The sequence below is a fragment of the Astyanax mexicanus genome, chromosome 20 (genome assembly GCF_023375975.1).
Source record: "Astyanax mexicanus isolate ESR-SI-001 chromosome 20, AstMex3_surface, whole genome shotgun sequence".
Taxonomy (NCBI): domain Eukaryota; kingdom Metazoa; phylum Chordata; class Actinopteri; order Characiformes; family Acestrorhamphidae; genus Astyanax; species Astyanax mexicanus.
The window spans coordinates 6,186,569-6,192,568 of NC_064427.1; the positions used below are offsets into that span (position 1 = coordinate 6,186,569).

Sequence of the window (6,000 nt, forward strand, 5' to 3'; positions counted from 1 at the left end):
ACGCTGGTGGATGTCACTGCCTGGCACAGATATTTCACAGCTGCTGTTTTTAAATGGGTGATGATGGTGCGGGTGGCCTGCCTAATTTATCTGACCTGCATCTTTGCCTGGGACTGGAATGCACATTCAGCAAACTATAAATTATTAACTGTAAACCAATCAGCAAAAATCAATCCATTGCTATAAATGAAAAAGTGTTGCCAGTGGGCCAAGGCAACGGCACAAGCGCTTTCAGCAGAGGAGTCCCTACCCCATATCTCACCAGCCACACTCCTGACCATTCATCTTTGCTCCAATGGTTTTAATGTGCTACCTTGCTGTATTTCTAGCGTTGGGGAAAGATTAATGGAATACTTGCCCTTTTTTTCTTTGCGAGAAACTGGTTGATCTCCATACCATCCATACTTCGACGTACAGACTGACTCAGCTGATGTATACTGATTAAACGCCGTACCATAATGACTAAACCTGAACCTGTAGTTACTGTAAGCTTAGTACAACTACAAATCCCGGTAGATACATACAGTAAGCTACATCCACTTAAGTTGTGTTTTATCTGAGGCAGGTTTAAAAAAAAAAAAAAAAAGAAAGAAAAAAGGAAAAAGAGGTGCCAAGGCCGGTGGGAGAGTGGGAAGGTGGGAATTGCCTGGCATTGTTTCTCTCTTTCACAGCTCTGCATGGCACAGCACAACACTATTCCCAAGCATAAAGGAAAAGACAATGTGGTCATTTTCATTTTCAGAGCAACCATCAACACCACGCATGAGTCATTCTCGCACTTAAACAAGTCCACTAGCGACGCTCACATCACGCAGCATCAGTTAAAGACTAGCGGCCTGTGCTTTCATCAGTGGCCTTGCATCGCTAGTGTTACAAACTAATGTGGGTTATTAACAGCAGGCCTCTATATCTCTCTCTATATATACATATCTATGTAAAACACATGGCACACATGGAACCCGTAGGTGGAAGTGGTTAAGTGGTGCACTCAATAAAGTAAGCTCTAAAACTATGCCTAATTTATTTGCATGCACATTTGCATGCACGTTGACTGATCTCTACTACTGAATGAGTGCTCGCGATGGGCTGGGTAGATATCTGTAGAGTACACAAAAGAAACTTTCTCAGCACAAAGTTTTTAGATACACAGATACACAGCTGCTATGTTCACTCTTCCTCTCCAAAACTCTGATTACCTATGTAGTTTCATATTACTGTACACCATAGTGCCATCAGCCATAACACTATAACCAGGTGACAGGTTAAATTAATACCACCAATCTTCTGGTTAAAAGAAACTGAACAGGGATTCTGAAGTAGTCTTCAGTATTTATTTTCATAAGGGGTTTCACCAAGTTTTAAACTGTAGAACCTCCAAATGTTCCATATGTTAAACAGAAAAATATTGTTTTAACAGAACCTGAAACACTGACACACCAAGGCCAGTCAGATTATGAGGCTAGATGTCTGACTGGGTCAGACCATGTCCAAAACCTCAAGGCAGGTCTTGTAGGGTGTGTCAAGTACAAAGTAGTCAGTACCTACAAAAAGTCTTCCAATGGAAGGACAACTGGTGCCATAATCATTGGCACCCAAGACTAACTAATGGTCTCTATGGAGGCCCCACCTCACAACTTGCATATCTTGAATGCCATAATGCTAAAAAACCTTCACAGGTCTTGTGGAGTTCGTGTCAACAAGTCATAGTTATATACAAAATGTGGCAGGTGGTTTTAAAGCTATGGCTAATATTTGTATTCTTTATAATATACTATAAAAAAACCTCTGTGGTGCAGTTTATCACAATATCACCAGCATATCATCGTAGGATGCACCCATAGCTTGAGATGACCTCTTGCTTGGGAGACATCAACAATCAGAATATTCAGTAGGTCTTGACCCAAAGTTTGACCCAAGATAAACTCCAGTCTAGACTGCTTTTTAATAAACAGTCAATTTAACAAAATAAATATATATGTATATAAAACAATTAAGCACCATTAAATATTTATAAAATAAAGATTAGAATCGTAATTTCAGTGCAAAACAGGTCCAAACATGTCTTGGTCAACACACTACATCTACATTAAGGGAAACCCCCATGAACTTCACTCAAGCAGCAACCCCCCCCCCCCCCCCCCACTAATTCTATTTTCTGACAAGTCTATTTATTGCACAATGTATCATGAACTTGCTATTCTTCTTCCTCCCTTTCCCTTCACCAAAAAACAGCCTCAGCCAGCACCTGAACTAACAGTAGCAGGCCCCAACTGTGGCATCTGCTCAGTGACTCCCATAACCTTTTGACTCTGACCTCTGCAGTCTCTTCTTATTGACCAAAGCCACAGGAAACCTCATGATAACAATAAACACAGCACAGTCCAAAATCCATAGCTGTCATTTGACATCAGTGTGTTTCGTTCTTCCTCGTGAACTAATGAAGGCTGGCTGGAATTTGAACCATGACTTTCTAACCAACGAGATTGCCAATCTGTTTATTCTAATGCAGGTTAGATTTAGGACTAGACGCCTATTGATCACCACACTCTTAAGAATGGCAAAAAAAATTGAAAAGCTGTTTAGGTAATACATGGATAATTGAATAAATACAGTTGCTTACCTAGTGCTGGGCAATATGACACAATGTTATGTACTCTACTGTGATTATTAGCATTATTAATTATGTTATCATCATAGCAGTGCCATAATCTGTTTATAAATATTATTTATCGCAATTATTTCTGGGACAAAAAGTCAAAAATGGTTTTCCCAACGGGTCTAATTTTAAGAGGCTTTATGTATCTTTATGTATTCCACCTTATTAAAAGTAGAAAAAAAAAACATCATGGCATGATAACATTCTGTGTATCGAGTATCGTGCGAACTTTATTTCTCGTCATATCGCTCATCCTTACTCTGTCTAGCTTGTTATATTTTTTAACAGTTCAAAGAGTGAAATGCCAGACAGCACTGGTCAGTTTTGTATATTCTTCTCTCTTTGACACATAAGTAGCATTAAAAAAATTGAAGAAACATTGTGAAAAGGACAGCAAAAAAGGCAACACATAGCTACTGATACCAGCTAGGAGTGTACCAGATCATATTGTACACAATGTAAAGTGACACAGTAATATTTTGACAAAAGAAATCTATAATGTGATTATTGAAGTATTTATTGTAAAGTATTAGGGGGAATATGTTTGCAATTTAGATGCATGGACTAAATATTCTACACTTAAATATTTTGGTAGACTTTAAGTTAGTTAAGTTAATTAGTTATTATTCTTACAAAATCAGACTTTTGATAAGTTTCTATTGTTTACAGATTTTTGGTGTTTCTTCTGAACGTTTGAAACTGTTATAGATTCAAGTAAAATACAATTTACTTTGTTTCAGTATTACATTCTTAGAATCATTGACAAAAAAATAACGCTTTTAAAACGCCAAGAAATATCACGATATTATTTTAGGGCCTTATCGTCCACCCCTAAACCATCAGCATGTAAATACAGTTGGGGTTAGGTTAACTAATACAAAATGGAAACTAGCTAAATGAACGTCTGTGGCGTCCCTGGTTTATTTTAAGCGACATTTTCAGGCACATTCAGACCGATAAAAGAAGAATTAAGGCGAGAAAATGAGTTAAAATAATAGTAAATATAATTACTCGTTCTTCTACGCTTACCTGCAGCTGCTGCTGCTGCTGCCGCCGCCGCTACCCGCCTGACCGTAACCCGCTCCTGCTGCTGCTCCTCCCGCAGCCCCGGGCAGAAAAATCCTCCGGTAAAGTCTTTCACCGCCAGTCTTTAGTGTCCTTTCCTTTAGAACAGCCCGCTTTAACTGTACAGCGCGGTACAGCGATGTGTCAGTCCGAAACAACAGTCCAAACGAATAAACAGCACCCCCGGGTATCTGTCCGAGGCTCGCCGGGCTCCGCGCCCCTTCTATCGGCTGAGACTGAACTCGTTTGCCACTCTCGGAATCCCCTTAGCTGTGGAGAAACCGTTGTGTGCGCATTTTCCTCCACCCGTATTCATACGAGTCCCGCCCTCAGCGTTTGTCGATTGGCTGAGAAAAACGCGCGTTCTACGTACTGATTGGCTAATAGTGTTCCCGCCTGCGCCAGGATTGGCTGCATAGCACACAAGCGGGTCGCACATTTGTTGAGTATCAACTCTAAGCCAATCCGAGAATAGCTTAAGCAGGCAATGCTGGCCAATCAGAGTGCAAGGGAGGCGGGACTTTACGGAAAGCAGGTGGAGATACAGAAAAACCGCTGCAATGTGCAACTCCTCCCAGACAGCAGCCTTAAAGGTGCAGGAGATGAGTTTACTGAGTCTGACACACTCCTGACCGACCTTACACACCTAGATAACCTGTCTGGTGTAGAAGATGCAGTCTGAAGAAAAAAAAAATTCAGAGTAATCATCAACATGATCTAGTTCGATTGGGAACAAAAAAGCACTTTTTTTTAGATAGTTCAAATTTACTGATTAATTATAGGATGCTAAGGCATTCTTCCTCCTCATTACATTACACAATATAATATGAAATAGAACCAGTCTTGTGCCTAAATCCAGCTTACTTTAATGTGCATGTGGTCATGTGGCACTATAAACACGTAAGATTAGCGTTAACCTAAAGAGTCACCTTAGTTGAGTTACTATCTGAGTCAGCTGATTTAATGTTAGAGTCAGCTGAGTTAATGTGTGTAATCTGAGTTATTACAGTCAATTCACCTGAATTAATATTAGAGTTACCTGAGTTAATATCACAGTCATTTGAGTTAATATCACAGTCACCTGATTTAATATAACAGCCACCTGAGTTAACTATAGAGTTACCTGCTATCTTGGCTTTTATAAAATATAAAATCAATTACTTTAGTTAATTTCATAGTCACATCAGTTAATTTCATAGTCACATCAGTTAATTTCAGAAGTTAAAATCAGAGTCAACTTTAGAGTCAACTGAGTTAATATCAAAGTCAGCTGAAATATCAGTCACCTGAGTTAACTTAGGAGTCATCTCGGTTAAATTCAAAACCACCTGAGTGAGTGACCTGAGTTAATATCAGAGTCACCTGAGTTAACTTAAGAGTCACTTGAATTATATATATATTAGGGCTATCTGAGTTAATATCACAATCAACTGAGTTAATAACAGAGTTAACTGAGTTAACTTCAGAGTCATCTGGGTTAAATTCAGAACCACCTGAGTTGCAACCGGTCAGTTAATAGTTAATAGTAGTTAATATCAGAGTCACCTGAATTAGCTTAAGAGTCATCTGAGGTAACTTAAGAGTCATCTGAGTTAATATTACAGTGATCTTAGTTAATATCAGAGCCACTTTAGTTGAAATCAGAGTCATCTGAGTGAACGTCAGGGTCATCCAAGGTAATATCAGAGTCACCTGAGTTATGTTCAGAGTCAGCTGAGTTAAAATCAGTCATCTGATCATCTGAACCCTTAGAAGTAACTGTAATAATAATGGATGGATCTCACTTTCCTCAATACTGATGATGCACAAACACACACAGACGAGAGCGGTCCAGCCCTCCCTGCTACACTATTAAATATAATTGAGTTACACACACACACACACACACACACACACACACACTTTGCGGCTCTGTGATCTTTTCCAGTTTCTGAAACGGGGTCAGAGCGGAGCACTGGACCAGCAGTCTGAACGGTATCTGGTCGAGTTGACTCCTGAACTTAGGTGACCCTTCATTTCTGCTCTCCGACCCTGGATGCCACATGAATGGAGATACAATATCCTCCCTTTCATTCCTCCCCCAGTGAGCCTGCTGACCTTTGCCCCCGCAGCTTTTCACAGAACCGTGGTTCGTGGAACTTCAGCCTTTGACCTCGGAACAGAGGAGCATGTGTGTCTTTTTTTCTGGTGTAAAGAGGTTCTGGGATTTTACAGCTATTCTGTACATTGACCCCACAGCTCAAAGTTGTATTTTGTATTTTTTCGGAGAATTATAACAC

General features: G+C 39.9%; 1 protein-coding gene across 1 annotated transcript in view; it reads right to left on the reverse strand.

The window, feature by feature from the left end:
• The window catches only part of nrip1b (nuclear receptor interacting protein 1b), a 38,902-nt gene extending 34,907 nt beyond the window's left edge, over nt 1-3,995 (reverse strand). Inside the window, exon 1 of the mRNA XM_007244747.4 lies at nt 3,686-3,995. The gene's annotated coding sequence lies outside the window, so the exon portion shown is untranslated. The remainder of the gene's footprint in view (nt 1-3,685) is intronic.
• Nucleotides 3,996-6,000: the final 2,005 nt, after the last annotated feature.